Source organism: Mus pahari, chromosome 5, assembly GCF_900095145.1.
Source record: "Mus pahari chromosome 5, PAHARI_EIJ_v1.1, whole genome shotgun sequence".
Classification (NCBI taxonomy): domain Eukaryota; kingdom Metazoa; phylum Chordata; class Mammalia; order Rodentia; family Muridae; genus Mus; species Mus pahari.
The window spans coordinates 91,631,237-91,642,329 of record NC_034594.1 but is presented as its reverse complement, the minus strand read 5'-3'; the positions used below and the strand labels follow the sequence as shown (position 1 = coordinate 91,642,329).

The 11,093-nt window shown below is 37.6% G+C and overlaps 1 pseudogene across 1 annotated transcript; it reads right to left on the bottom strand.

The window, feature by feature from the left end:
• Window positions 1-337: 337 nt before the first annotated feature.
• On the bottom strand, window positions 338-1,828 carry LOC110322402 (annotated as a pseudogene). Its single transcript, XR_002380563.1, has one exon. The product of XR_002380563.1 is annotated as a fasciculation and elongation protein zeta-2 pseudogene (transcript).
• Window positions 1,829-11,093: the final 9,265 nt, after the last annotated feature.

Genomic DNA, 11,093 nt, shown 5'->3' with positions numbered 1-11,093 from the left:
ATGATTAGTGTTGCAACCATTAGCAGCTTTTTTCTAGAAAAGCACACAGGTGTAAAGAAAACTGAACACACCCATGAGAAAAGGCAGTACCTCAGTAGCTCCTTAAGTACATTGGAGGCATGAACCCCTTTCCAAAGACACTTCTTCACAGGACAGACGCACCCAAAGACGCATCACCAATTCGTCATGATTCTGAAAGGCATCCCAATGGCTCACATGCCAATAAGGGTGAATCAGGCAGAAATTCCAAAACTTAGTTTCCAACAGTGTCTGGCGAGCACAGTTAGGCGAGAGCAGCGCAGGTGGGTGGCACTCGGCCTCACAACAGCCACGCTGAATTTCTGTTTCTGGACAATACTGGTAGGTAATATTCTGAAGATGCTCTAAAACACTGATTCTCACCCTCACTACAGAACAGCCACAGTTGGACCGACCGGTGCTTTAGTCTAGTTCTTCTGTGCAGGTCAGACTGAGGAATCAAAACTGACAGTCACACTGTCAAAAACAACAACAAGCGCGATTCATGTCCTTCTCGTTGACTGTTAACTTAGAAACAAGTTCACATGTACCAAAACCTATCTCTACAATTCAGGAGTCCTGTAGCTCTCGTGGTGCTATAATGTGATGGATTAGTGAAGTAACGATCTATGAATACTGAATTGCAAATCCAAGTTCAAGTGTGCTGGGTCTCCAAAAGCCGGGACTCGTGGCAGCATGTTCCACAGTAACACCATAGGAAGTCAATCAAGCCTGGGGTCCACAGAACAGGAAGCAGCTCCCACCATAACGCCGCTCTATGTCGGACACAGAACTTTCAGTATAATATAGTCGGTTAACAAGCTTGGAACTTTCCCACTGTCCTCCTTCATGGCATGCAGAATTTTGGTTAATATCTGAAGATCTTCAAGGGACGGTGGGCGTGGGCCATTCTTCTTCTCGTAAGGGATGACTGTCGTCAAATATGTGCCTGGCATGTGACTTCTCTCACTCCTCCCGTTCTGAGAGCTGCCACTTTTGAGCTTCTTCTTCTTCTTGGTTGTCTCTTTGTGTTCTTTCTGCTTGTTCTGCACCTCAATCAGAGCAGAAATGAAGCTGTTTTCTACTTCCTTCTCAAACTCCAGTTCATCTCTCAGGGCCAACTGTTGCACCAGCTCCTCAGAGTACTCTTTAATGGCTATCTCAATTTCTTCCAGCAGTTCGTTTAGCTCAGACACCGACAGCCTTTTCACTCGCTCTTCATAGCTGCTCATGCTAGACTACCTCTTGAGAGTTTGAGTCTCCTGGGAGAGCATGGAGAGACGGTCTGACTGTGTTGGTGTCTCATCGTCTTCTGGGTCTGGTGACTCCTGCATCATTTCCTCAATTTCTTCAATCACCTGGTCTGCAGTGAAGAGAGGCTTCTTCTCCTTGACACAGGAGACAATGATTGAATGCATATCCAACTTTTACCTCTGCTCCTCCTCATCTGAGGTATCAAAGAGCAAGCCATCTTTCATCCCTTTCTCTAAGAGGTTCAGAGTAAGCAAACGCAAGGTCGACTTCCAGTCTACAGTTATGACATTCCCATAGTTATCTGTCAGGGCATTCCATATCTCGTTCCCTGTTCTCCTGCAGGAGGGTGCACTCCATGATGGGCCGCATGGCTGCCCGTGAGGGCTCAGCCTCCGAAGTGGGGCGGAAGCACAGGCTCAGCTTCTCCTCCAAGCTGTCGCTCCCAGCGTGGGGCCCACACCAGCCTCTGGGCTCCCATTACAGTTCTCCTGTTTCTGGACACTCCTGGCCAGCTCCTGGAACTCATAGAAATTCTGCCATCCCCATCAGTTGCCATAGTGCTCGATGCCAGCGTGTGCCCCGCCCAGCCCAGGCCAGACAGCCTCATTTACATTTCAAATGCTACCCTGAAAGTCCCCTATACCCTCCCCCTGCCCTGCTCCCCAACCCACCCACTCCCACTTCCTGGCCCTAGCATTCACCTGTACTGGGGCATACAATTTTCGCAAGAGCTAGAGTCTTTCCTCCAAATGATGGCTGACTAGGCCATCTTCTGCTACATATGCAGCTAGAGACACAAGCTCAGGGGGTGCTGGTTAGTTCATATTGTTGTTCCTCCTATAGGGTTGCAGACCCCTTCAGCTCCTTGGGTACTTTCTCTAGCTCCTCCATTGGGGGCCCTGTGTTCCATCCAATAGATGACTGTGAGCATCCACTTCTGTATTTGCCACACACTGGCATAGCCTCACAGGGGACAGTGAGTAGTATTCCACTGTGTAAATGAACCACATATTTCTGTATCCATTCTTCTGTCATGGGACATCTGGGGTGTTTCCAGCTTCTGGCTTTCACCAACAAAGCCACTATGCACATAATGGAACAAGTGTCCCTGTGGCATGCTGGGGCATATTTTGGGTATATTCCCAAAACTGAGTGGTATTGCCAGATCTTCAGGTACATCTATCTTCAATTTTCTAAGTAACCTCCAGTTTGATTTCTAGAGTGGTTGTACCAGTTTTCAATCCCACCAGCAATGGAAGAGTGTTCCTGTTTCTCCACATCCTTGCCAACATGTATTGTTACCTGAGATTTTGATCTTAGCCATTCTGATTGTTGTAAGCTAGAATATCAGGGTCACTTTGACCTGCATTTCTCATCATTGAGGACTTAGATGCTTCTCAGCCATTTGAGATTCCTCTGTTGTAAATTCTTGGTTTAGTTCTGTACCCATTTTTTCATTGGGTGGTTTGGTTTTACGGTGGTTAGCTTCTTGAGTTCTTTATATATTTTGTGTATCAGCCCTCTATCAGATGAGAGAATAGTGAAGACTTTTTTCCCAATCTGTACATTGCTGACTTGTCTTATTGATGATGTACTTTTCTGTAAAGAAGCTTTCCAGTTTCCTGAGGTCTCAATGATCAATTCTTAGTCTTAGATAGTGAGCCATTGATTGGAATTCTGTTTTGGAAAATTTCCCCTGTGCCAGTAAGTTCAAGGCTCTTTTCCACTTTCTTTTCTATTAAATTCAGTGTATCTTTTTTTATGTTGAGGTCCTTGATCCACCTGAACTTGAGCTTTGTACAAGGTGACAAGTATGGATCTATTTTCATTTTTCTACATACAGCCAGACAGTTAGACCAGCACTAATTATTGAAGATGCTTTCCTTTTTCCGGTGTATATTTCTGGCTTCTTTGTCAATGATTCAGTGTTCATAAGTGTGTGGATTTATTTCTGGGACTTTAATTCTATTCCATTGATCAATGTGTCTGTCTCTGTACCGCTACCATGCAGTTTTTACCACAATTCATTTGCAGTAATTCTTGAGTTCAAGAGTGGAGATTTCCCAGCCATTCTTTTGGTGTTAAGAATTGTTTTTGCTTTTCTGGTTTTGTTTTTTTTTTTTTTTTTTTTTTTTTTTTTTTTTTTTTTTTTTTTTTTTTTTTTTTTTTTTGGCCTTTCCTGATGAATTTGAGAATTGCTCTCTCCATGCCTTTGAAGAACTGTGTTGAGATTTTGATGGAGATTGCATTGAATCTCTAGATTGCCTTTAGTAGGATGACCATTTTTACTATATTATTTCTGCCAATCCATGAGCATGGAAGATCTGTCCATTTTCTGAGACCTCCAATTTCTTTCTTGAGAGACTTGAAATTATGATCATACAGGCCTTTCGCTTGTTAGGTTAGAGTTACTCCAAGATATTTTATATTATTTGTGGCTATTGTGAAGGGAGTTGCTTCCCTAATTTCTTTCTCAGACTATCATTTGTATAAATTAAAAAGGAATCTTCTGATTTATTTGAGTTAATTTTATATCCAGCCACTTTTCTGAAACTGTTTATCAGCTAGAGAAGTTCTCTGGTAGAATTTTGGGGTCACTTACATATACTATCATATCATCTGCAAATAGTGATACATTTATTTCTACTTTGCCAATTTGTATCCACTTGATCCATTTTGTTGTCTTATTCTTCTAGCTAGCATTTTGAGTACTATATTGAATAGATATAGGGAGAGTGGGCATCCTTGTCTTTTCCCAAATTTTAATGGTATTAATTCATGTATACCTCCATTTAATTTGATATTGGTTGTTGCTTTGTTGTATATTGCATTTATTATGTTTAGGTATGGGAATTGAATTCCTGATCTCTCAAATATTTTTAACATGAACGTGTGTTGTATTTTGGCAAATTCTTTTTCTGCATTTAAGAAGATAATCATGTGAGTTTTTCTTGAGTTTGTTTATATGGTGGATTAGTTAGTGGATTTTTATATATTGAACCAATCTTGCATCCTTGGGTTGAAGCATACTTTATGGTGTCAAATGATGGTTTTGATGTGTTCTTGGACTCGGTTTGCAAGAATTTTATTGAGTATTTTTGGATTCTTATTCATAAATGAGATTGGTCTGAAGTTCTCTCTTTTGGTTGAGTCCTTGTATGGTTAAGCATCAGAGTAATTGTAGCTTCATAGAATGCATTAGTTAGTGTTCCTTATGTTTCTGTGGTATGGAATAGTTTAAGGAATATTAGTATCAGCTTTTCTTTGAAGGTCTGGTAGAATTCTGCAGTAAATCCACCTGGCCATAAGCTTCTTTTGGTTGGGAAGTATTTAATGACTATTTCATTTAGGGTTATGGGCCTGTTTATATAGTTTATCTGCCCTTGATTTAACTTTCATACGTGCTATCTGTCTAGAAAACTATCCATTTCATCTAGATTTTCCAGTTTTGTTGAGTATAGGCTATTTTAGCAGGATCTGATGATTTTTAGAATTCCCTCCATTTCTGATGTTTTGTCTCCCTTTCCATTTCTGATTTTATTAATTTGTATATTGCCTCTGAGCCCTTCAGTTAGTTTGGCTAGGGATTTATCAATCTTGATGATTCTCTAAAAGATCTACCTTCTGGTTTTGTTGATTTTTTGTATTGCTCTCTTTGTTTCTACATGGTTGATTTTAGCCCCATATTTACCTATTTTCTGCCTTCTATACCTCTTGTGTAAGTTTGCTTCTTTTTGTTCTAGATCTCTTAAGTGTGCTGTTAGGTTGCCACTCTATGATCTGTCCAGTTTCTTTACCAGGGCACTTGGTGGTATAAAATTTCTTCTTACCCACTGCTTTCATTGTGTGCCATAAGTTTGGGTATGATGATGTGTTAAATTCCAGCAAGTCTTTCATTTCTTTATTTTCTTTCTTCCCTATCCAAGTAATCATTGAGTAGAGAGTTGTTCAGTTTCCATGTGTATGTGGGCTTTCTGGTTTTTTTGCTGGTATTGAAGACCAGTCAATGGTGATCTGTTAGGATGCACAGGATTATTTCAACCTTTTTGTATTCATGGAGGGTTGTTTTGTGACAAATCATATGATCAATTCTAGAGAAGGTACCATGAGATAGTGAGAAGGTGTATTCTTTTGTTTTAGAATGAAATATTGTATAGACATCAGTTAATTCCATTGGTTCATAACCTCTATTAGTTTCACTATGTCTCTGCTCAATTTCTATTTCAGTGATCTGTCCATTGTTGAGTGTGGTGTTGAAGTCTCTCACTATTATAGTGTGAGTTTCAATGTGTGTTTTGAGCTTTTGTAAGTTTTTTTTTTTTTTTTTTTTTTTTTTTTATGAGTGTGGTTGCCCTTGCATTTGGGGCATAGATGTTTGGAATTGGGACTTTCTCTTGGTAGATTGTTACTTTGATGAATATTAAGTGCCCTTCCTTATCATGCTTGATAACTTTTGGTTGAAAGTCTGTTTTATTGGATATTAGGATAGCAACTCCAGCTTGTTTCTTGGGACCATTTGCTTGGAACACACTTTTTCAGCCATTTAGTGTGAGACAGTGTCTGTCTTTGTTATTGAGGTGTGTTTCTCTCTCTCTCTCTCTCTCTCTCTCTCTCTCTCTCTCTCTCTCTTTTAGATTTATTTATTTTATATATGTGAATACACTGTCGCTGTCTTCAGACACTCCAGAAGAGGGCATTGGATGACATTACAGATTGCTGGGAGCCACCATGTAGTTGCTGGGAATTGAAATCATGACCTCTGGAAGAGTAGTCGAATCTCTTAACTGCTAAGCCATCTCTCGAGTCCTTGAAATGTGTTTCTTGTATGCAGCAAATTGTTGGGTATCCTTGTGTATCCAGTCTTTTAGCTTATGTATTTTATAGGTGAGTTGAATCTGTTAATATTGAGAGATATTAAAGAGAGTTGACTGTTGGTTCCTGATATGCTGGTTTTTGTAGTTGGCTCTATGTGCTTGTGGTTCTCTCCTTTTGACTTTGCTGTAAGATGCTTACAAATCTTGTGTTTTTGTTTTGTTTTGATTTGATTTGATTTGATTTTTGTTTGTTTTTTCTTTTCTTTTTTTCCCCTTTGGTGCAGGTACCTTCCTTGTGTTGATATTTTCCTTCTAGGATCCTATGTAGGGCTGGACTGGTAGATAGATACATGTTAAATTTGGTTTTGTCCTGTAATATTTTGTTTTCTTCATCTATTTTGATTGAGAATTTTCTTTTTTGACCTCTGAACAAGCTCTTCTCACTTTCATATTCTCTCTTGAGAAGTCTTGTGTAATTCTGATAGGTCTACCTTTGTATGTTACTTGGCCCTTTCCCTTGCAGTTTTTAGTATTCTTTCTTATTTCTGTGTGTTTAATGTTTCAATTATTTTGTGTTATGTGACTAGAGGATTTTCTTTTCTGGTCCCATTTTTCTTGTGCATTTATGGTCATTGCTTTCTTTGGGTTAGGGAAGTTTTCTTCTATAATTTTGTTGAAGTTGTCTTCAACACAAAATTTTTGTTGTGTATAAAAAATGCAGGAAGTGGGAGTGGAACAAAGACTAAAGCAATATCCACCTAATAACTGGATTAAACTGAGACCCATCCCATGTGCAAGGACCAATCCATGACACTATTAATGATATTATGTTATGTTTGCAGACAGGATCATGTTGTCCTCTGAGAGACTCCACACATCACTTGACTCAGACAGTTAAAGGCACCAACAGACAAACAGCAGCTGAAGGTTGGGGACTCTTAAGGAAGAATAGGAAGTTGGATGGCTACCCTGAGGGGGGTTGGAACTGAACAGGAAGACCAACAAAGTCAAGTAACCATGATCATTGGAGCTTTAAGAATCAAAACCAGTAACCAACATACATAGATTAGACCAAGGCATATATTTAACAGGTTTGCAGCTTGACCTTTATTTGAGTCCTGAACAACTGGAATGGGGGCTATCCTAAAAATTGTTGTCTCTACATGTGATATGTTCTACTAACTGGGCTGACTTGTCTGGCCACATTGTGAGGGAAAGTGCCAAGCTTCACAGGGACTTGAGGCCACATCTTTGGGATATACACATAAAATCCCTACCTACTCAAAGCAGAAGAGAATAGGGGAAGTGGGAAAAATCTTGGGAGGGCTTATTGTGATGGAGTCAGTGAGTCAATGTAAAGTGAGTAAGCAAAAAATTAAATTAAAAATAGAATATGATAAAAAGTTTAAAAATGAAAATATGTAAAGACATGATAAAATCTTAAGTATATCTATTAAAACACATATCACATACATGATAGTACAGGATTTCAAATGTCATATAGGACATTTCACTGAGGCAGAAAAATTCTAAAGAATCCTATTTATTTGTCAACATGGTAAATGTCCTGATGTGCATTAAATCACTTTTCTAGCCATATTATAATTTGAAACTTTAATATTAAATATGAAATTCATTATCTGACATTTGAACACTTACACATTATTTACATTTTAATTTCAGAATCCCTGATATGCACATCATTCACTGGGCCAAAGATCTGCCTGTATACCTGCATTCTGCTGCCATCCGGGATAACCAGGTGAGATGCCCAATACTCTCCCCCCTGGTTTCCCTAGAAAGCACAGGAGTCATGAGTACTGCCCTAACTAGGCTCTGCTACATCATCTAGTCTACATAATTTTCTGCAATTCCAGATTCTTGCAGCCATTAGGAACCACAAAATCTGCTTGCCTCCCTTGAGACCTGGTAACACCTTGGACAACCAGAAGTCTGAACCTATCTCAGGCTAACTTTTCTGCCTGCATACTTGGAAGCCTGCTGCCACCCATAGGAAACCATGGTTGTCTCAAATCTGAGAGGCCTGGGCCTACCAGGAGCTAACAGCACTACCTTCAGTCCCAGAGTCCTATAGCAATCTGGAACTACCAGGTCTTCAAACATCAGGGATCTCCAGATGGCCTAATGACTAAGAAAGAATGTAACCAACAAATACAAGGGTAATATAGCACTACTACAACATAGCTATTCCACAACACCAAATCCTGAATTGCCTAGCAATCCTGAAGTACAAGAAAATGACCTTAAGTTTAATCTTATGAAGATAATGTTGACCTTTTAAAAAATAAATAAATAAAATTCACTTACAGAAATAACAGAAAATACAATTAAACATGTAGAGGTCCTTAAAGGGAAATGCAATTATTGCAAAGAAGTACAGAACAATAAAATTAAACAGATAAAGGAAATAAGATATTAAGACTCAAAATGAAAATAGGAGTGATGAATAAAACACAAACTGAGGCAATCTTGGAGACAGAAAACATATAAGAGTGATCAGTAGTTCTAGACAAAAGCATCAACAACAAAATATAAGAAATGGATGACAACATCACAGGCTTGGAAGATACAATAGAAGAAATAGACACATTGATTAAAGAAAATGCCAAAAGTAAAATATTTCTACCAAAGTATGTACAGAAAATTTGGGACACTATGAAGAGACCAAACCTAAAAAATAATTTTTTAAAAAATGGAATAGAAGTAGTAGATAATTACCAGGTAAATGGCCCAGAAAATATCTCCAACAAAATCACCAAAGAATATTTTTTCTAAACTAAAGAAAGATATTGATCCGGGCCTGGTGGAGCATGCCTTTAATCCCAGCACTTGGGAGGCAGAGGCAGGCAGATTTCTGAGTTGAAGGCCAGCCTGGTCTACAGAGTGAGATCCAGAACAGCCAAGGCTACACAGAGAAACCCTGTCTCAAATAAATAAATAAATAAATAAATATGGCTTTAAACCTGCAAGAAGCTCATAGAACACTAAATAGATTTGACAATAAAAAAAAATAAAACCTTACTGCCACATAATATTCACAACACTACATTTACAATATAATGAAAGAATATTAAAAGCTGCAGGAGAAAAATGTCAAGTAACATATAAAGACAAACTTATCATAATCTACCTGATTTCTCTAAACAAAATCTAAAAGACAGAAGGGTCTGGGTAGATGCCTTACACATCTTAAGAGACCACAGATATCAGCCTAGAAACAATATCCAACAAAACACTAAGTCAGCATCAATGGAGTAAACAAAAATATCCATGACACAGCAAAAAATAAACAGTACTTTTCACTACTTTGACTAAAAGAGATACTAGATGGATAATTCCAACAAAAGGATTCATAATCATTATCTCATAATCAAGTGACTCTGTACCAATAAAAAGACACAAGCTAAAAGATTGGATCATGAACAGGATTTCATAAAAAAATAATTTTAGGTTTGATCTCATCATCTTGATGCATAAAAGAAAAACAATTCAAAGAAACAGTTCCAAGAAACAAACTGAAGTATTCATTCTAATATCTAATGTAATAGACATTTAATCAAAAGTACTCAAAACAGATGTACAAGGATTCTTCATATTCATCAAAGAAAAAAGCTACCAAGAGGACAATATGGTTCTGAAATTCTATACTAAAAATGCATGGGCACCCACATTTATTAATGTAACATTAACTAAGCTTGAATCATAATCCAACCACTCAAAGTACTACTGATGACTCCAATAACCATTCTCACCAATGGACAAGTAATCAAAACAGAAACTAAACAGAAGAATAATAAAACTAACAGACATTATGAATCAAATGGAACTAACAAATATTTAGAGAACATTTTCAACTAAACACAAATATATATATATATATATATATATATATATATATATATATATATTTTACTCAGCAGCTCAAAGAACCTTCTCCTACTTGACAATACATTTAGTCACAAAGCAAGTGTCAACAGATACAAGAAGATCAAAATAACCCCTTACATCTTTTCAGAGTAACAAGGATTAAAACTGGACTTCAACAAGAGAACAACATAACAAGTGCCTACAAAACTAATAGAGTGCCAGTGGTGGTGGCTCATGCCTTTAATCCTAGCACTTGGGAGGCAGAGACAGGTGTATTTCTGAGTTTGAGGCCAGCCTGGTCTACAAAGTGAGTTCCAGGACAGTCAGGACTATACAGAGAAACCCTGTCTCGAAAACAAAAAGACAAAACAACAACAAAACAAACAAAACAAACAAACAAACAAACAAACAAAAACTAATAGAAAGTGAACAGTTCTCTACTCCATTATCATGGGATCAAAGATGAAAAAAGAAAGAAATTAAAAACATTCAAAAATTCATTGAAAATGAAGGAAGAACATGCTTAAATCTTTGGGACATAATAAATGCAGTACTAAAAAAATACATCACAATAACTGATTCTTAAAGGAAAAAAATTTTATACTAACCAGTTAATAGCATAATTGAAAGCTCTAGAACAACAACAACAACAACAAAAATACAAACACAACAAAGAGGAATAGTCACAGGAAATAAACAAACTCATGGCTAAAACAAAGAGAGCAACACAAAGAACCAAGAGCTGGTTCTTTGAGAAAATCAACAAGATAGACTAAACATTACCAGAACTAACTAAACACTAGAAAGTCAATATCCAAGATATAAATCAGAAATGAAAATGGGGACATACGTGCAGACATTAAGGAAATCCACAGAAGTATTAGGTCTTATTTCAGAAACCTGTTCAATACAAAATTGGAAAATAAAAGTTATAGAAATGATTTTTCTGGATACTTACACTTACCAAAGTTAAATCAAGGCACATTAACAATCTAAATAGTCTCATCAACCCTTAGGAAACAGAAGCAATGATTGAAATCTCCTAAAAGCAACCAACAACAAGAATTTCAGTGCTAGGTACTTTTAAAGATCTACCTGACTTTCAAAGAAGATCCAATA